Raw genomic sequence first — 23,032 nt, 5'->3', positions numbered from 1 at the left:
ATTTGCCTGATGTAAGTTAAGTGTTTCGTTAACTTGAAAAGAACTTTATCGAAATAAAAAGTATCAATCCTCATATTTTTACTCAATTCTTTTCAATTGTTGCACTATAATAATCATTTTTTAACCCTATAATCATAAACATGCATGAGAAATTATAGTATTCGTGAACATCTAATGATCTAGAAAGGTATGTAGAAGTACACTTCTCCACGTTTCTCACTTCAAATGTTAGAAGTGTTTTTTGTATTTCGCGCAATCAGAGAGACGAATGTTAATGACTCTAGGGTTAACAAAACAAATTTTGTCACAAAAAATTGGTGTTACTGAATTTTAAAAAAATTTTTAACCGTTTTTACATACTTTCGGTTTGTTTAAAAAATAAATTACAGCGAGTATCCGAAAAACATACAAACGGTCAAATGTATTGAAAAATACTCTTCAGATCGAAAATCTCAAAATAGACTTTTGAAAAATTTTTGAAAAAGCTATTTAATGACATCAAATTTGAAACCCCAAAATTCATCCCTTGGGGTTGAGTTGGTCCAACTTGAATTTATGAACCTTGAATTTAGAGTCTTTGAGGAAATTTATTTCAGTTTTGGATACCTGATTTTGACTTGCAGATTATAGCATTTTAGCTCTCAAAATAACACTATAATTAAAAAGGGGACAATCACAATGTGGAAAATTGTTTGTAGCTTGAGAAAAAGCTTCAAATTAAAAAAAAATAAAAAAAATAGACGTGTTTGATATTTTATGAAACTTACCTAATTATGCCAGTCTTGAGTACAGTCTTGGCAGTACAGAAGTGGCAGTGTTAATGGAAAAAAAGAAACCCATCGACTAACCCCTGATTATAACCCATAGATTTCTATTTTTTAAGATGCAATGATTATGGTTTGAACCACATACTTTTAATGGGTTAATTAATTTATGCAGGCAATATTTTACGCTAAAAAACTGGACAGTGAAATAGGGCGTTTATCTATTTAAATATTCATTCTTGGTGACTTTTGATGTGTGTCTGATACGGTAAAGGATTATCGCAATTTGAAAAATATGCAATAATATAAGCTTAAATATTATTAATAATATTGCGAAATTTAAAAAATCATTTAATTTTAGCACATTTTGTCATATTCCTGAAACTATTTACATATATCAAGAATAAAATCACACACAATTATAATACTCGCTTGTTCAAAGAAATTCCAATGCTAAAATCTTTTAGAATAATTTTTTTTTATGAATCATTCTACTAATGATTAAAAAGATTTTTAGTTAACTATTTTTGGTAAGTAAGGTAAACAATTGTTTAAATGATTTAAATTGCAGAATCTAAATTTATAAAAAAAAATTGACGAAATATTTTCTTCACCATTACATTTTCATTTTTCAACTCTAGGGATTTTTGGATTTTGTCTTTTATATTACTTAAAGTACTTCATTTATTTTAATTTGAAATTATCAAGTTTTATACCTTACTACTTATAAACACTAAATATTATAAAATAAAAAAATTATTTACCTTACATTAAACAATCAAATATACTGAACAATTGATAAAATTTCCTTTCGTGCGAAATTTTTTTCAAATAATTTAGAACTTTGACATTGTAAGAGTTCGATTCACGTATTTTCGGATTAAAAAATTCTGAACTCATAAAAAAGGTTCTTATCTAAAGAAATTATTTAAGATGTCCGAGAAATTCAGTTTTTATTCAGCACATTTAAGTGATGCTTGAACTAATAAGCTTGCATTATTAGGTACAAAGTGATACTGAGTGTAACAGAATCAGATTTTATTTATTTATTGCACAAACATCACAAATTCTATGTTTTGGTTCCTCTGATATGATAAATGATGCGTAAATGTAAGAAATGATGTGGTAAATGATGCGTGCAGGGCAGAAAATTAAACTATATTTAAGTAAGGAGAGTAAGAAAGGAGAAGTAATTTGTTTTCATTTTAAATATTTAGTATTTCATTCATGTTAAACATAATAAAACGTTAATTGAATAAAAGATTTTGCAGAAATTTGCTGCTAAATAAGAATTAGAAGTGCTTTATCTCAAAGTTTGACTTAAGGGTGGTTTATAATGATTAGAGCCTGGATTTTTATTGCATGAAAAAGCCTTAAAAAACCAAAAAATGCTCTATAGCCTTTTCTTTTTAAAGTCCAAATGTTTTATGGTTTTCCATTGATGGACCAACATAATCTTGATGGTAACCAATATTAGTAACCATCATCTCAATGTAGGAATTCGGATTGATTTATGATGGTCCAATATAAGAATGGAAACTTGTTTTGATGGTTTGTTCATGTTAAATCATCATGAATTTCCATCATATTATCTTAGAAATCAAATGTTGGAACAATCATGAACAACCATCATCCCAATGTAGGAATACGGACTGATTTATGATGGTCTAACGTTGAAAAAAATTGTTTTGATGGTATATTGCTGAGAATCAATAAGAGTTCTCATTAAACAATTATGGAAATGTATAGTTGGAACCATCATGGACCTTCACGGATCATCATGAAATGTTGGTTTAAGAGTCAAACTTCTCCTGGTGGTTAACCATCATGGTATTAAAGTATCATTTTCAATCATGGAATTTTGTTGGCGTATCAAAATCCATGAACACGTAATGGGGAAATGTTTGATAATGGTGACCATCAAATGATGTTGGACCATCATGCTGAAGCCAACATAAACCATGAAAAATTTTGGTTGGGGCCATCAAGAATTTTGACTTTGGTTACATCGATCCACACCTTCACTTCTTAGCTTCTAAAAACATGCTATAAGAAAATTTGTAGTTTTACCTTCACTGATATATTCGTGAATATTAAAACTTTCTGGGGATTCCAATAGATGCAGAACACGTAATTTATTTGGTGGAATTCCACATAAACAGAAGTGATTTTCGAAAAATCACTCTAAATCCACGTGTTTGAAAACTTAAATATTTTTAAATATCACATAATTTAGTTATTCTAACAATATTTTTTTCCTTTGACATAGTGGTTCTTTGATCTGTATGAAGCTTTTGAATTTATATTTACTTCCTATTTTAAATTAATACAACAAAAAAACCTTCACTGAAACATTCGTAAACTTTTAAGCTTTCTGGGGATTCCAGTAAATGCAGAACTTGTAATTTATTTGGTAGAATTCCACAAAAACGGAAGTGATTTTTGAAAAATGACGATAAATCGTGTTTGAAAACGTAAATATTTTTAAATATTACATAATTTAGTTAATCTAAAAAAAATTTTTTCTTTTGACGTAGTGTCTCTTTGATCTGTATGAAACTTTCAAATTTTATTTTCCTTAATATTTTAAATTAATACAGCCAAAAAACATTTAGATCCACTCAAGTGTACCGTGAAATGTACATCGAAATTTAAGATAGCGTAGTAAAGTGAAATTTCATACTATCATGAGTATTTAATTTTTTAACTATTAAGTAATATTTTTACGTGCATTTTAATTAATGATATTAAGTTAATATGTTTCTTCCCGTAATTTTGGAATCTTACCCCCAAGAATTAAATATTTTTATGTAATTAATGTCAGATTTTTTTCAATAATTTATTTTGCTTGCCTTGCATAATAAAAACAGTTTTGAAACTGAGATTTAATGCAGTATTGCACAGCACTTAGATGAAACTTCCTATTTTCTAAAGTTGTTTTTCTAAAGAATTATTATATCTATGAATCATTGTATTTAAAGAGACCATAATATAATTATACAAAACTACAGATTCCTCTTTGTTCCTACTTTATGTGCTATTTAACATTAAAATTATTTAGTAATTATTTCGAATAATTTCGTAATTATTTAGGTGCAATTTATATTCCTTTACTCAGTCAAAATCGGAGGTCTACGTATGTGTACGTGAAATTATTAGCCCCCTGGTAACATAATTCATATTTTGTTTATCTCGTTATAACTTATTGAAGTTAAATTGAAATTCGAAATTGTAAATTATTTCTTTGCTGTATTCCTTCGTACTTCAATAGTGAAGAGAATAAATAAAAAAAGACCCTGTAATGAAACGAGAATTTCAATCTTAAAAATTGCCTTTTTCTCAAAATTTCATATGGCATGTATTTGTATAAAAGTATGTATATTTAATTCGAATTAAGTTGAAATTGTTAAGTTGTTGCTTGAAATTAATGCCAAGTGTTTAAAAAAGAGGAAGGAAAATATACACTCACGCATGCACATTAACTACCCTATAATAATAGAAGAGACACTTGACACATTTCTTTAAATGCAGATTTGGATAAGACACATTTTTTTGAATTTCTCAAGAAATTTTGCAAGATATTTTGTAAATTTAGAAGTGTTTGGTTCAAACGATTTTCATGCTTTGAAATAAAATTTAAAGCTTTCACCGGTTTTAGGATCCATAGAAAAATTACAAAATGAAACAAGTAATTTTGAACACCTTATTCCAGAAAATTAAGCAATACGTTTGTAACTTGTATCGATTACTTTGGTTGTTATTTGTAATGTCTACGTAAAATATCATAAATCTGACTTAAATATTTATGGAGATATGAACACTGTTATAAAAAAACTAATTTTTTGTTGTCTCGTGTTATTTTTCTATAACTTTAAAAACATTCAATAAAATTCAACAAAATTTTTGGTGCAATTTAAAATAAATTACAAAATTATTCTTTCAAAATTTTGAAAAAAATTTGCTTAAAACTACGCAAGATATGAGAATTTAAATTAGTTCTTTTGTACTGCACATGCCTTCAAAAAGATATAACATTTTTTTTCTTCATAATTTTGTAGGGAATCGTATTTGACAACTAAAGTGTTATTTAAATATCTAAAAAACTTAAAAAGTTTAGAGAAATTTTCTATGTAGTTTTTGTACTTTTCAAAAGAGAGTTCAAACTGATAAGAGGCTACCTACATAATTACATAATCCTTTCATAAGTGATCAGTGGTCCAGTCTTTCCTAGAATCTGTAAATTCTTAAATAAGACTGCAAAAAATTATAACTCAGTTAAAATGTGCGAAAATTGGGAAAATGAGCAAATACTTCTAAAACTCGAAAATATAATGTCCAAAAATAAAATAAAAATATCCAAAAATTTCGAAAAATAACCTAAAAGGAAAAAAAAAATATCCCACAAACTAAAAAACGAAATGCTCGAAAAAATTCTATAAAAATTCCCTGAAAAGGCAAAAGTATCAAAAAATGCAAAAGTCATCGAAATAAAGACTTTAATCGTAATTTTAAAAAAATAATATGCATGTGCAGATGAAGCTCGTCATATTGAAATGATTGTGATTTTTTTTGGATTGCAAATTAAATTTTTAATCTCATTCTGTATGCTATAAAAAATGAATAAATAAATAACAATATTTTTAAAAAGTTTAAATATTTATTTAAAGTAAAATGTTAACCCTCTATTTCCATGTAGTTTCTCTATTAGTGCAAGAGATAATTATTTTTATATTGAACTTAATATAATATGAAATTCATTGTTTTGTTTTAAAAATTAATATATTTTTGTTCCAGCATTGAAGTATAATTAAAAGAATTTGGGCAGTATAGCGATAAGATATTATTTTATTTCTTAGTTTTGTTTTCAGAAAGGTACTTCACGAATTCCCATATAATAATAGCACGTGACATAAAATCATTCTATAGTCAACGTGACATAAATATATCCTACTTTTGTGGTGTTTTTTCTCAAACTAAGCTCTTAAAAATGTTTTTTTTTAACATTTTGAAAATGTGATTTTAGGATATTTAATAAATTTTACTAATTTTTTTTAAAAAATTGTACAATATGTAACTATTTTGAAATATTGAGATAAAATTCATGAATAAGACTGGAAACGAGACCGACCATCAAATAACATCTTTATTTACATCGACACAATAATATATACAACACAAATGAAGAAATAAATACATGAAATGGATACACTTACTATGATACATAATGTACAACATATGTGTTTATTGGATACTTCGTACCCCATTAGGAACTAAACACCAGGTGTTTATATGCAGCCAGCCCATATAATCTTTCTTCAGCAATTAAACACTCCATTCCTTTGAAATCCTTTCACTTGAGTGTTAAGTAACATTTAAATTCAACTGGAAAAGAGAGAATCGAAATAAGCAACAGACAAACTACAAAATTCATATTGAAGCTTATTATTTATGTATCAAAGATAAATAAAAACACTTCCTGGACAATAATGCAAAAACAAACTAATTCCATTTTCCACATTAGTATAAACGAATTTCATATTAATAGATTAATGTTAATATGAAAACGAAAAAAAAGGTTATTATTGATAGTTTATCTCAAAATTCTTGCAAAAATATAGTTACAGAAAATATTGAACCAATTTTTCATACAGAAAAATATAGTTTAATCTCTCAGCAGTTTTACGCTCAATTTAAAGTATCGTAATCTTGGAGAAATTTCATAAAAAATAGTTATTTTACAAAATAACTCAATGCTAAGGTTTACATAGGAATGACTTTTAATTTTTCTTGCTACATCTTAAGACCGAAATAAGTAAAACTAATGGATTTTACTAAAGATTGATAAAATATTTTGTAAATTATTTAACTAATTTTATTCACATTTCCTAGAACAGACTATTGGTTGATAATTATGAATTTAACGTAATTGATTTTGAATATTTTTGATAATTGATTACGAATATTCTTTCAAAGACATGTTTTTAAATATTAATTTAAATTTACAGTTTCAATCTTAATGCTTCCCTGGACATTATCTGAACATTTCTTTACTAGAAAACTGTTAGAAACAGCAAATATTATCACAGATACAGAAACTGAGAGAATGTTTTTATCTCGATGTTCACAAACTTTGTAATTTTCATCAAACTACTTCTTAAAAAGATCTTCCATAAAAAAAATTTTTATTCATTTCATAAATTCATGAGACATATAAAAATTTATAATATTAATAAAATAAACGAATTAGCTAAATAAAATTATTTTTTTTAACAAATTTATAAATTTTTATCAATGGCTTAACTGAGAGATTAAAAATTATTTTTTATACATTAAATAGCACTTTTAAGGAAAAATTTTGCGAGAATTTTAAAAAAATCAAAAGTTGTTTTTGCTGCATGGGTAACTTTATACATAATCATTCATCTATTTCGATAAATCACTTAAACCCAAAGATCGCAAAATAGACAGCAAATTCAAAATTACAGCCATTAAGTCAAAATATAACGATGAGTTAATCATTTAAAACCTTAAAAGTTTTTATTTATCTCTAATAGCAAAAGCAATACAAGTTAAGAGTTAAAATTAAACCTTATTTTGCAGAATAAAATCTCAACATTTAAATGTTAAAGCATTTTTATTGATCAGGGTGTGTAGCCAAATCTTTCAACAAAAAGTAAGCACCTTTTAAGTACTTTTAAGCACTATTGCTTAAAAGTACTTAAAAGGTGCTTACCACAATGTACATTAACAAAATGCAAAATAATTTTCAGACTTTACATGATCATGATATAATAACTAGTTTTCGACAAAGACCTCTTTTCTTAATTATATTAGCCTCCTTAAAAAGATCGAGATACTTTTCGGTTCGATTTCAGAGGGTGGAAAATGAAGCTTGAAATGGAAAATATCGTGCAAAATGCAGAAGAGTTGCACATGAGAGTGCAAGAATCTCACTGAACTCAGCTCAGTCGACGCACATGCGGACTCGCAAGTATTTCATCAAACATGTAAAATGATTGGAGCTTTCATATGCTACTGACCGACGGTACGCTGAAATGGATTGTGGTTGAATGAATTGTGAAAACGTTGAACAGAACAATGTTAAAATCATGATTTGCATAATATGTGACGAAAATCGACGTAGTAAAGAAAATTTCCCTTTTGAAAAGGGAAAATCAAGCACTTTTTAAAAGCACCAAAAGAAAATAGCACCTAAGGGCTTTTAAAAAACAAAAATAAAAAAAGCAACTTTAAGAACTTTTTACAAACGCTACTCCCTATGTTGACAGAAATTGTAAGAAATTTTCCTCATCATGTTGAATTAAATACAATAATATTTAAAAAGTGATACATAAATTTTATCAACTAGTCTAACACTCCAAATGATGCAATTCCAATATACAAAAAATTTAGGTTAGTTATAAAAAATAGGAAAATGAAAGAAATTTTTAAATTTTTAATGGATAAGTAAATATATATTATTTTTAAAATATTACTTTTTATGAAATAAAATCTATCAAACAAAATAAAATATTTATTATAGCATTGCTTTAGTGATATATGCACTAACAGCGGTAAAATTATAAACATAATTTTACAGTAAAATATACAGTAAAATTATATAAACCCTTCCTTTACTAACGAGTTTGAAGTTATTTTATTACAATTAAGAAAATTAGAAAACAAACATCAAAATTTTTGTTAACTTTTGAAATAACGACGATCATACTTTCAAAAATCCTTTTGTGGAAGGAATTAAAGCACTTTGGAAGTTATAAAAATTTTCCATCAAAACAGCCATTAAAATGTATTTTTAGAATTATTAACCAAAATTAAAACACAAAATGTCTACACATTGATTGTCGCAATTGTTAGAAATACCTTTAACCTCAAATTAAACCTTTTTGAAATTTATTGCATGCTCCTTTCTTTTAATTTATCAGATTTTGATTGCATTTTTGTTTTAAGCTAGTTTGTATTAATTGGCTACTCCAATTCATTTACAATTTTGCTTTTATTTTTATAAGGATTACAAAAATACATATTAAGAGTGGTCTTTACAGAACACCTTGAATATACTTTTTTATTTCTATTGATAAGAAAAATGTGGAGATATAATTTACAGCCTCCTGCTTATCATGTAAAAAATTATCCATAACGTAGTTTCAGTTTATGATATAATTTTTTTTCCATTAGTTTCTAAAGCATAAAATTTTTTGAACAAAATGAAAGTAAGTACCGCGAATTTTTCAAGTATTACCGTTTTAGAGTATGTCTCCTGCAATCTAATATGTGAAATGCTTTTATTAAATAAATGGTTTTCATGAAAACGAATACAATTTCTCGAAAACAAATACAATTCCGATTTTTCACTTTTAAAATGATTTTTTGATAAGTGCTTTGCGTTAAATCAAATCCATTTTAAGCTTTCACCTCGCAATTGAGCATTCTTGAAGTAAAATGATACAAATGCAATTCAATTCAAATTTAAGGATTTTAACAGATTAAAAACTTCTGCAAATCCCGTTTATCAAAAGCGAAATAATTTAGGAATCGTATTGCCATTAATTTGCATGATTTTTTTTCAGAACTGTTAAAAGAAAATAAAAAGTGGGGGTAAAAACCACTTGAGAATAAAGTACTTTCTTATTTAGAGAAAGATGGATTTCTAAAAATAATGCATACTAAAAAAAAAAAATATGAAATGAGAAGTTTTTCTCCAATTTTTCTTTTCTTTTGCAAATTTTTCTTCCTCCTAGAAATGCATTGTCCACGCATCAAACGTGTTTTCTTCGAAGCATGATTCTATTTGCAAAACCCCTGCAGGAGTCTAAATTGTAGAAAAGAGGGCAAAAGAGCCTGGAACGAAATAAAAACAAAAGAAAACAGTTCTGTTTAAAGTGGAATACCAGCGCATATTTTCCCTCGAAGCCAAAAACAAAAAATGCGTCAACCTCTAAATTGAATTTCCTACCCTATTTTACTTTCCCTTAACAATGGACAAGTTGCGCATACACATGCCAAGTCAGTTTATTTAAGTTATTTTGCATGACGAAAGTGGCAACAGTTCCGCTAAAGGAATTCCAAAGCGTCGCAAAAATAGGCTTATAGCACCCACTAGAAAAAAAAAGGGAGGAAATGTTCGCATCATTTTGTTCTTATTTTTTGTTCCCCTTCCCCTCTAAAAATATTTCTAAGATGGTTAACCGAAATAATATGTTCTCGCTCAAAAGCAGATGGAATATTCGAGAAAGAGGAAAGCATTGATAGTATCACGCCTTCTTTTAAGCTGATTTTCTTTTAAAAATCGCTTTAAATTTTAACACAAAGTACATATTTGGTAGCATTTGTTTTAAAAAGAGATTAAGAATTTCAGTTAAACTTTCCCTCCTTTTTTTATTTTTTTCCTGGAAAATGGGAATTCGAAAAAGTAAATTTAAAGGGCGTTTCTTTTCAAGAAATATCTGTTATGGGAAGAAAGAAATTAACATTTTTTCTTAAATTACGCGAATTTTTTTTTTACCATAACAAAAACAAGATTTAAATATTGCGTTCAAAAGATGCGATTTCATATTATAAGCTTAGAAACGATTATTTTTCGTACCACATTAACAGGATTTTCGAATTTGAAGCATGGCTTGATTTAAACATGTGCGCATATAAATTTTTAAAACATAAAAGAATTTTCTCAAATTTGCTATAATTATTAATAGCCTATATAAATGAACTTATTGACTGATTAAGGTTTTTGTTTAATGCGTAGCGTAATTAAATCCTCTTCATTTTTTAATCATTTAAAGCAATCAGGGTATTGAAATAGAAAGTACAGTTATGATATGAAAAAGAATCGATTTATTATAAAAAATATTATTCAAAAGTTCATCTAAGTTCATTCAAAAGTTCATCATTCATCTAAGTTCAAAAACAGTATTCTCTTAAAAAATACAAATTTATGCTTTAAATTACAAAATAATTAATGGGGTATTGTGTTAAGTAATTAAATGTGGAAAATACTTTTTTAGACTGTTAAATAATGTTACCTTTTTTTTTATTTCGCACATACATTTATAATTTACAATCAAGTAGTTAGAAATACGTCAGATAATCGAAATCACCAATCATAAGGAATTAAATTATAAATCAAAATTCCGTTAAAGTTCAATATTTCATTAAAGATAAAGGTTAATCAGTAATTTGGTTAAAGTAATTGAGCATAAAAAGACAATTGCTTTGACTATTAAATACTTTTTAATGCCACTTATCAATTGCTCAAACTCTGTCAAAATTATAAATACGTCACTGAGTCGAATCCTGAGAGATTAAATTATAAATCGGATAACGTTCAATTGATCATTACAGGTTAATCGCTTTGTGGTTAAAATAATTAAATGAAAAACTAGTTTACTTAAAAACTAGTCTAAGAAAGTAACAGAACAGAATCAATTTTATTTTAAAATCTTGTTACCAGTTTCGCTTTATATTATTATTAATAATAATAATAATAATAATATCATTATTATTTATAACATTATTATTAATAATATAATTATTAATATCATTATTATTATTATCATTATTTGTATTATTACCAAATTTAGATCATATTTTAAACAAATGAAAAACGAAAAAAGAAAAAAAACTAATAAAATTAGCCACATATGTTTTATGCAATTTGGTAATTTATTTATATTTAAATAAAACACAGCTCGTACATTTTACTTAAATTTTGCATCTAGTAGGAAGAAAAATGAAATTCTTTAAAGAAATAATAATAATAATTTTATCTAACTAAGAAATGATAAATCCTCTCTACTTATGTAACATAAAATATGTTACTATGTCAGTTTCCCTTACGATTTGTACTATTCAATATTTCCCAAATAATTCAAGTATTTCTCAAGTACTCGATAATTTATAGATTAGACAATTTATTTAATTATAGATAATTATTATAGATATTTAATTTACAGATTTAATTTAATTATAGATATTTAATTTATAGATAATTTATAGAAAATATTTGTCATTAAAATTCTGCTTCAATCGATATTCTATGACTCGTTGCTATTGAGCTTTGTTCAATATTTTTATACCAGGTGGCGCTACTAAGATTTACGTAATCTCCCTCATAGGCTTATAAGGGACTTAGAAACAACTTAAAATTAAGTGAATACAAAATATCCAATTAATAGGAGATATAGCAGACATTTTTTGAATATAAAAAAATAAATTTACAGTAAATATCGATACAATATTTTCTATTGCATTAATTTTTTCCAGTTGTGTGCAAAAATATTTCACAATATTATCTACTTAGGGGATACTGTATAGATTTTTGAATTTTTTTTAAAGCATATATTATGTTAGGTTTTTTTTTTCTGCTAATGTACCATTTTAAAAATTACAAAATTTTCTCACAAATATTTTGTGAAAAATCTTTAAAGTGGAAAAACTTTCAACGAAAAAAAAGTTTATGCTTTTAAATGTTGAAAATACCAAGAAATATTATTCTTTATTATTAGAAGTTTCTTTTCCGCTAAATGTATCCTAACTTTCAGCAATATTGTTATTATCATCAAAAAAAAAATTTAAATATGAAATTCCATCTTTTCTTTGAATTATTTTTTCTTAATTTTAAATATCATAAACATAAACAAAATTATCAAAATCCTTAAAAAATTAAAGTAACATTTTAACGACTTTATTAATTACAGTTTAATAATTAAAACCTGTTGACAGAAAAAAGAATAAAAATAAAATAAAAGTAATGTGAAGATATAAGTAGAATAATATAAATCAGTATAGAATAATTATAAAGAATAAATGTAGAATATATATTTTAAATACTATTTTTATGAAGAGATAAAAGTACATTTTAAAGCTTTTCAACTTGACTGGAAAAATTTATTCTAATTGACATCTTATTAATGTTAAATTTTTTTCGTATTATGGTTTAAAATGCAAACATCATGGTTTGTTGACCCAATTTTTTAAAGAATGTAAGAATTTAAGATTTTAAATTACAATCTTAAAGTAATTCCTTGATATAAACCCATTTTTTTAATAATATAAAGCCAATTTTATTAAAAATACAAATAGAATACAGAATTTCTGAAAATAGATATTTAGTTATCCTCTTAAACATAAGATAATTTATCAATTGCCCTATTTCTTTATGAAAGTTTTCTTATTATTTGTAAGTTTTTGGGAGTAAAATATATACAAGGATTTAGAGCATCATTCCTGCTAAAGCTTACACACCAATCGCACTGATGTTGAAAAAAACTATATTCAACAGTTGCGTTAAAATAAAATTCTGACTTTATTATCGGTCAAAATTTGTCTTTATTTTATGTAATATATATGTTTCACTTAGTATTTTTAGTTTGATCTTGTTAAGAATATATCGATAAAAAAAATCGTGAGTTTTACTTTTTGTCGAGAATCACAATGATAATTTTTTCAGAAAATCTTAAATACATATATTCTTCGTTCTCATATTTAAGAGAAGGTTCGGTAAAGAAATTTTTAATAATTTTAATAACGTAAGTAAAACGAATTAAACTCAATAAGTTGCTTAATAATTGATTAATAAGCATTTACGAACTCAAACATTATCTCTAACGAGATTTTTATTCACGGCATAGTACTTCTAAGTTGAGAGAGTATTATTTCACCTATTTCCAATCGTTAAGGGGTCATTCTGTTTTAACAATTATCTTAGACTGAATTTTAATCCATTTACAGTTCGTTGAAACAACATTTTGTGAAATCTTATATTCTTCTAGTTTATATTGGATCGTTTTATGGATTTCAGGATTTAATGTATGATTTTATTTTTACTAATATTTATGGTCGAATGTATAAATTTATTTCTTTAAACTACATTTTAAATTTGGTAACATATCAAACTTTTCAATTGTCGAAATAAAACTTTACAAAGCGCCAGTTCAAGATTTTACAACTATTCATAAATTTTTAGAATAGGGACTAAAAAGGGCCCTTAAAGCTTAACAATAAAAATAAAATGCCAAATCCACTTATCAACTAAATTTGGCTAACTTAGATGCGCCAAACATTTTACGATTTTTCGACGAGAAGATGACTCTATTTCAGAAACCTTCTTGGAGCAATAAAGTCGAACAAAAACATAAAACAATTTCACAAACAACTATTGAATCCCCACACTTGGTGAATCGTACTTTTGTTGGAAAATACTGTTTCTCTTCCGAGCTTTCTTTGTTTTTTTTTTATTTCACTTTTTTGTTTTTAGTCGCCAATTTTATACTACCTTCGAGAAACGAATAAAACACACTTTTTACTGTACCCATTTCGTTGGCCTCTCCTTAGAGTTTTATGCCTTTTCTGTTTTTATTTACATTAAACAAATGCGAAGTTACCGTAGACGCCGGATTTAGACAAGCGAAAACTGAGTGTATGTGACACAGCTGTTAACCATGTAACTCCAAAAAAATACGCCAACTCTATTCCTTAACATGTTCGAACATAACATTTTTTTTAAGTCTGTACTAAAATATTGATTCTGGTAAAATATTTGATATAATTTAATTTTTCTTTCCAAATAACACTCAAATAATAATGTAAAAAAGAGTGTTGCACAGATTATAAAATAAAGGAGAGTTACACTGAGTATATGTGACACAGCTGTTAACGCTCTAATTCCAAGAAACACGCCAACTCTATTCCTTAACATGTTTAAACATAAAATATTTTTAAAGTCAGCACTAAACTACTGATTCTGGTAAAATATTTGATAAAATTTCATTTTTCTTATTAAATAACACTCAAATAATAATGTAAAAGCGAGTGTTACACTGATTATGTGTAATATGGACATTTGTGATTTACGTATAATGTGATTATGAATTAAATTCGATGCGATTGTGTCTAGACAATTAAAAAAATACCCGAATTAGCTAATGATTAAACAGTTTTGATTTAAAGAACAAATAGCTTGAATTTATATGAAACAAATGTAGTATTCGAGTATCAGTGCTTGTAAACGTTTCTAAAAAAAAAATTTCAAATTGAATGCATTTTAAAATAAAAAAGAAATATTGTCATAATTACTTGTAAAAAATGCAGTTAAAGAAGGGAATGTCATTAAATGATATTACAAATAGAACTTTTTACTTGGAATTTTTCTTAATTGCGTCCTTTGACTATCGATAATAATGAAATTTCAATTAAACGCATTTAAAGTTTATAAAAGGAGCTTTTATACAAGAAGAGAAAATCTAAAATTAATAAAATTACTTATTAAATATAATTTTAATTATCTAAAAGACAAATTTTTCATTAAATCTAACTGAAATTGCATTAAAAGATCAATAACAGTAATATGTTTGGTAAAATTGACTTTTTTAAACTAAATATTAAGCTAATTATAAAAAGAATCAATTAGATTATAAATAATAAGTAGAATAAATAATAAGACAGTAAAAAGTATTGGAAGCTTCCTCAAAAGAAAACTATTTTTTTTTAATTTAATGAAAAGCAATTTATTTTTAAATTAATATTTCAATTAATGTATCATTACAAATCTAGACAAACAAGAGTCATGTTTTTTTTAAATGGAATTATTGTAATTATTCCAAATTTTATGTAAATAAAAAGTATTTTGTAAGAAAAATTTCAACTATCAACGCCTCTTCTATACCTTGCGTACTAAAATTCAAATTTGAAAAAAATAGAACGAGGTGCATCCCTCTACGTTTGCGTTTAAAAATTACACAATAGAACAGAAAGCAGAACAGTAATACAAAATATCTACATTTGTACTCTAGAAACTAAAACTTAAAATAATGAAACATAATTAAAAATTATGCAAATCATACAACAGAGTTGCAACAATATATGTTTATTCTTCAGCTTATCGGCAAAAAGCATACGCAATAGACTGAATGCCATCAATTTGTAAACATGGATATCTGCTGTTCAAGTTACAGAAACAAACCTAAACCTATGTCCACTAAGTCAGAATACAAGAGTCTCACTAATTCAAAGTAAAAGCAATATTAAGGGGGTGACGTTTTCCCCACTATAGGTATAAACATCAAACTAATATTGAAAATTTACCAAAATTGATTGAAAATGAATGTAAGAAATGATAAATGAAATATTTAAGTTTTTTAATTATTATAAAAAATGCATACCTTCTTTTAAATTTTTCGTACTATTGTTCCATGCAAGAAATCTACAACAAAAACTCAAATATTCAATAAGTGAATTTTTAAGAATTAAAATTTTTAATATTTTGTTAGTTTTGAATAAATATTTGCAATGATTTACTTGTCTTCCTTTTGATATTAGACTTCATTTCAATATTAGAGCCTTAAAAAATATTTTTTTCAAAAATATAAAAGAAGTTCAACAATAAAATTTCATTTTTATTATTTTTTTAAAAATCTGTGCAATAAAATTAACAAGTGTTCGCGAAATTTCCCGAAGATGAATAGATTTTAAAAAAATGTTTGCATCACTTGAAGTTTATTAAAGAGAACAAATGAAAAAAATTTATGTTACATTTTAATTGAGATAAAAACAAATTTCTTCAACATTTGAATCATAGTTAATGGTATTAATAAACATGAAAAATGTTATTGGAGAAAAAAAAGCCTTTTAAGTCTTAGCACTAATTGAAACACAATAAACGTAAAAAAAGGAGAAAAAAGAACGTATTTCGCATTTTAATTGAGATAAAACAAAATACTTTCAAATTTCAATTATAGTTACTGTATTATTAAACACGAAAAATGCTTTATTTTTTCGTTTACATATTGTATAGTTAAAATATTTGAAATATTGTATAATATTTCTAATTATATCAATAATATATTAAAATATTTAATATAATATAATATCATTATTAAAATATATATTGTATATGTAAAAAAATATGTAACAAAATATACAATAATTTATTTAATATTATATATTAAATATACTTAAGCATTAATTAAAATACAATATTAAAAAAAAACGAAACAGTCTTTTTCGCTTTCTATTTGAGATAAATGCAAAATTCTTCAACATTTGAAACACAGTAAATTGTATTATTAAACATGAAAAAATTTTAATGAAAAAAAAAGACTTAAAAGTTTAAGCATTAATTGAAATTCTGAACATAAATTCTTTTTCAAATTCTTTTAAAAAATTCTTCAACATTTTAAACATGATTAATCTTAATAATTTTGAAGAATAAAATAAAACACTAGATTTTAAAATATTTATTACGTAGACATCCTTAATGCGCATTTAAGAAAGATAAAAATGAAAAAAAAACAGACCTTTACAACTAAGATAAACTATAAAATAATTTAGAAAAAATGTCAAAAATGGTGTCTTGTTAGAAGCTTAATGTAGATAAAAAAAAATTTAGATTTTATATTATCAATATTAAAAGTGTTTCTCTTCCGAGCTTNATTCTTCAACATTTTAAACATGATTAATCTTAATAATTTTGAAGAATAAAATAAAACACTAGATTTTAAAATATTTGTTAGGTAAATTTTAGATTTTATATTATCAATATTAAAAGTTGGAAAAAATGTTTCAAAAAAGTTTTTAAGTTTATTTTTTGCATAAAATTCAAATTTTGAAACGTCGTATTTCATCTATAACGCACTAGTCAATTGTTTTTGAGAATTCCCCAATCTTTTTCCAATTTACGGTACGGAGGAGAGAAAAACAATATCAAGAATATTATAGGTATTTCTTTTTATATTTGAGATATTGATATTTCAAGGATGCATCTGAAGTTTAAAGTAAAAGGTCAGTATAACGACTTCATAGTTTTGAAAAGTGAATAAAAAAATTTGAGTAACTTTTAATCTAATGATCAGATTTTCTCATGCTAGGAATTCAAGAATTCTAGGAATTCTAGGAATTGTGATTCAAGAGCCTTAATTAATTTAGATATTTTGCGTAATTAAATCTGACACAAAAACATCTTTTCTCGGAATAAACATAATTTTTTTTAAAAGCTTTTGATTGTTTGATCCTCAAAACATGGGAGTTAGTTGCAATCTAGAAAATATAGTCTCAACAGTTTAAGCAGAAGAATAACTAAAAGTATGAAATCCTTAATAATAATTTTATTTTTTTCGTTTGTCTTTATATCTCGAGATTTTTCCAAACAAATAATAAACTTTTTGCTCCCAATTCTATAATTCAATTATCCTTAGTGAAAATTACATACGTAGTAAAAATGTAGCATTAAGAAATATTTATGTAGTAATATAGTAATAAAAATATTTATGTAGTAATAGCATTCGTTTATATCCATATAGTAACAAAAAAATTTGAAAAATAATTTTAATAACTATTTATAATTTTTATTTTACTGAATTATTCAAAATAATTTTGATTTTTAATGTATAAAAATTTTATATTAATTTTGTATTGATTTTAAAGAATGCAACTTTAAATGTCAAAATGCTAACGAAATTCATCGCATAATTTCTGAGTTATCAAAATTTAAACCTAATTAAACTTTTATAAAATTTAAAAATTCAGAAGCTATTCGTACGTTATTGTTCAAATTTTGCTTTTTTTTTCATTTAAAACAACGTCTTTTAAAACGATGTAAATATTTACATAACATACAATTCAAATTTGTTTTACTATTTAAAATAACTACTATTATTACTAACTATTATTACTATTATTACTACTATTATTACTATTATTACTAATTATTTTTACATGACATAACCTTGGGATAACGAATTTTATAATAGTGCTCAAAAATTGTTTAAGCAGCTTGACAAGTTCTCAAGATTATGCAAAATATACAAAGATTGAAATTGAGACGTGATGAATCAGGAGATAGAGCATTCGCCTTCCAATGAGGTAAACCGGGTTCGAATCCCACCGATGGCTGGTCGATACGAATTCGCATCCGGCACGCATCGACCATACTGCGGATGTGAAATATCCTCAGTCGTAGACGGATCATGGGTTAGAGTCTCTTTGCTACCAGACTAACCATGGGAGGTCCTCGTGGTCTTCCTCTCCATGCAAAGCAAATGCGGGTTAGTTCCATCAAAAAAAAAGTCGTCCACGAAGGCATGATTGATTAGTAGTCTTAAACCTAAAAATTGGGTCGGCTGTTCAACGACGGTTATGAAAAAAAAAAAGAGTGAAATCAATATTAAGGAGTTCAAACTTTCGATAGCTTTTCTGCATAGCCTTTGGCACCATATTTTCTAGACTGTGACTGCCCCCTATATTTTGAGAGTAAAAAATCCCAAAAAAGAGCTATATTTATAAAAGCTATATCCATTAAAAAAGCACATAGAAGGTACATTTCCGTATGTGATTTCGTAACTTAAAATGTCATCTTCACCAATTAATTAGTGTATTTAAAGTTAAGTTCCTCGAACCATTAAGATTAAATACGAGGAAATCCGATCATTAGATCAGAAGTAATTCAGCATGCTCCCTTTTTATATTTTACGCACCCCATTACGCTTTGTCCCATTATAAGTTTATAGCAATAATAATCTGCCACAAAGATCGAGAAGTCATATCTGAGTGCTGTGACACACTTGATTGTATCAATTTAAAAACCATGAAGATAATCAAAATAATATCTAATCAAATTTAAATTACTTTTTTTTGTCATTGACAGTTCTATATAACAAATGTTTTCTTTTTACTCAGGAAAAAAGAATTATTGTTATTTATGACGTATCTGCAAAGAGGACTTAACTAATATTATATCTCTTAGTATACTTCAAGTATAAATTTAGATCTGTTTAAAATAATATCAAACTAAATTTTATATGTTATAAATTTTATAAATTTTAACGCCATTATTTAATTAAGTCTTATGTAGTTATACGTTTAAAGTGAAAATATATCAAGTTTGCGTGCGAAAATAATCGATTAAGATTATCCACTATACTTTATATTCTTTTTTTTTTAACTCTTCATCTGGTTAGAATAATATCTAATTAATTTTAAACTGCATTCCTTTTAGTTTCACAGTTTTACATAATAAAGTGTATTTAACACACGAAAAATTTAAATAGCAATTACTTTTAATTGTTACGCCCACAAAAATGACTCCATTACTATGTTTTAAGCTTATTTATTGCTTTCTAAATTAATATCTGATTAAAATAATATGATTAAAGTATTAAAAAACATCTTTGTAGTACAGTGAAACCTCCATTAAAGAACCTCTATTTACGATCACTTTAGAACACGGAATTTTTTTACATAGACTTTGTGTAGAATAAAACCTTTAGGAGAGACCATTAAAAACTCTCGCAGCAGCCGGTTTAACATCTACACCAAATGCGGAAAACGCCAAGTAAGGAAACAAAAAAAAAAGCATCGAAACAAAGTATTGAACAAAACAAATAAGTTGATTAATATGTATTCAAAATATTGGTGTGAGGCTTTTATTTAGAAAGTTTTTTTGACGATAAAATCTCATGTTGCAGTCAGAATGCACTAAAGACGATACAATCTCATGTTGCAGTCAGAATGCACTAAAGACGATAGAATCTCATGTTGCAGTCAGCATGCACTAAAGACGATACAATCTCATGTTGCAGTCAGAATGCACTAAAGACGATACTATCAATCTTTTAGAGTTGGAAGGTAATTAGAAAAAAAAACGTTATTTTAGAAGAAGAAAAAAAACGTCTCAAACAAGCAAACCTCTTTTCATCTTTTAAAGCTAACTATTTTTTATTATATGAAATTACATGTAAACTTAAACAAAAAACACAATTGTTTATTTATTTAAAATAGCTTTATCATTCATAATTGATAAATTTGTTTTTATACATAATTATATCGGTTGGGATTATTTTTATAGACGCTAAATTTTATTCGTAGATCCGTCTGTTCATGACTCCAACAGAAGTGGTACCAAGAAAATTATAATCATTTGCGAAAAATCATGTCCCTTCGAAAACAATTTTGAAGTCAATGGAGGTAATTTTTACGAACGACCAACTTCCATCAACGACTATTTTGCTGTACATGTTTTTTTATGTAATATATCGCGTCTATCACACAAAAATGCGCCAAGGCCAGATAAATTATCCTCATTTACTTTATAATATAAATTTATTAAAACTACTCCTTTACTATTTCTTATGTTTACTTATATTTTAAATATAAATCCGTGGACAAAAATCTGTATAGTAGAGTCTTATAGAAATGACTTCATTACTAATTTTCTTGAGGGTTTTTTCTTTTTATTTAAATTTGAATCTGATTAAAATCACATCTAATTTAGAATATTAATTTAATGTAATAAATAGCTTTTGCTTCAAGGAAATATATTAGCATTGTAGATGTAAAAAATTTCCTTTCATGTCTTCAAAACGATTTTCACTAAATTTAGAATAATTCAAATGACATATGGAATTCTTGAGAATTATTAGACTAAGGGTATTGAATTCGTATAGTTCTAGGTCTAATTATCGGAAAGGAACAATACTGATTTTAAATAAATGGAACAAGTTTAAATAGCATCAAAATCAAACCAAAAGCAAAACTTCTCTGTGTGCAGAAATCATTTTTTTTTGTCAAAACTTATCGGGCTAATTGCGTTACGTCATTAAATAGCATCATGTTTAAATAGCATAAAAATCAAAAATTCACCGTGTCTAAAAATCATTTTTTTTTTGCAGGTCAAAAACGTATGTGTAAAGATATTGGACTAATTGTGCTACGTCATAACATCGATGATTTTTTTCAAATCGTTTTATTTAGCAAAAACACAATATTGAGCACAAGTAATTCAAACAATTAAAAACTGAGCTTTTCTCTTGAAACTGAAGAATCTAAAGAGTAATTTTTTTCTTCTAAAATTGCACTGTTTCACACAAGAAACTCATTTCATATTTAATTTATTACAGTTAAGAAGTGATGATTGTTGCAGAAAAGTTTAGTAAAGCTATTTCGTAATTGTTGGAAACAAATACATTATAGACAATATAAGAGAAACGATTCGTAAGCTTAAATGTTGTTTTATGAGCACTCTCTTTTTTTCTGAAATAAAAAAGAACACCACGGCATTTTTTTTTTCAAAAATATAAAACAAAAATTTATTTTTTCTCTTAGTTCAGTTAAGTACACTCAAGATCATTTTACGATATTTATAAATTCAATTTAAATGAAAAAGGTGCTAACAGTTATGCCATTAAGAATCTACTAACACTGGATAGAAGAAAATAGAAAAACTTCATGAAAATGGATCATATTTTTCTGTTTATGAGCGCTTCTTGTTTTTAATCTCGGGAACTACTTTTTTGGGGGATTTAGTCGGAAGAATAAATCAATCCCTAGAGTCATCCATTTTGACAATTTTTTTTTTTTTTTATAAAATTGTTGTTGTTATTTTCTAGTAGCAGCTTTAGTAAAATACACGATTTTCTTACAGTTTAAGATGTATGAATGAACTTTTTATTTCATTACCGTCATTGAACAGATTGTCCAATTTTGGGGTTTATGACCACCAATGTTCAACTCCTTAGCCTTGCAATTTTGAGCCCAATCCAGAAGACAAGGGAACTTCTGGATCAAGTATTAGGATAAATTCGCTTTCGTAGGGGACTTATGATGGAACTAACCTGCATTTGCGTTGCATGGAAAGGAAGACAACGCGAATCTCCCATGGTTAGCCTGACGGCAAGGGGACTCTAACCCATGATCCGTCTACCACTGAGGATATTTCACCTCAGCACTGAGGTTAGTGCAAGCCGGATGCGGACTTCGCATCTGCCAACCATCGCTGGGATTCGAACCCAGTTCGCCTCATTGAAATAACTTAAAAAATGTCAGATCTTTGCTATTATTTTTTTTAACATCAGGATCTACTATCTCGGAAACTTGAACCATTGAACAAGTCTTTTGAAGCAGATGAGACAACGGCGTCAATTTTACTTTTTTTTCTGATGCTTTAATTAAAAGTAATAATATATTCTGGTAATTTTTAATTATAACCGCCTAATAGTGTCTAAAAAATGTTAAAAGCTAGTTACTATTATAATAACGAAAATTAAGTGTGGTTGGAGTAGTATGGTATAATTGACTAATTAAAGATCGTGATGAAAGCAGGATAATGAAAATAATAGTTGAAGATGAAAACTGGATCATAATTATCATAAAAGTTTTATTTAGTATTTGTAAAGCTCGAGATACAAAATTGTATTTTATCCCTCATAAGACTTTCTAAGTTTAATAAATTTTGTATAATAATATCAATAAGAACATTCCAT

At 26.0% G+C, this 23,032-nt stretch overlaps 1 long non-coding RNA gene across 1 annotated transcript in view; it reads right to left on the bottom strand.

Annotated features, from left to right (window-relative positions):
• Positions 1-5,889: 5,889 nt before the first annotated feature.
• LOC107451847 (uncharacterized) overlaps positions 5,890-23,032 on the bottom strand; it is a 29,719-nt gene continuing 12,576 nt past the window's right edge. The window contains exon 3 of the long non-coding RNA XR_006225413.2: positions 5,890-6,146. This is a non-coding gene — a long non-coding RNA (uncharacterized lncRNA). The remainder of the gene's footprint in view (positions 6,147-23,032) is intronic.

Source organism: Parasteatoda tepidariorum, chromosome 4 (assembly GCF_043381705.1).
Source record: "Parasteatoda tepidariorum isolate YZ-2023 chromosome 4, CAS_Ptep_4.0, whole genome shotgun sequence".
Taxonomy (NCBI): domain Eukaryota; kingdom Metazoa; phylum Arthropoda; class Arachnida; order Araneae; family Theridiidae; genus Parasteatoda; species Parasteatoda tepidariorum.
This window is presented reverse-complemented; position numbering and strand designations above follow the sequence as displayed.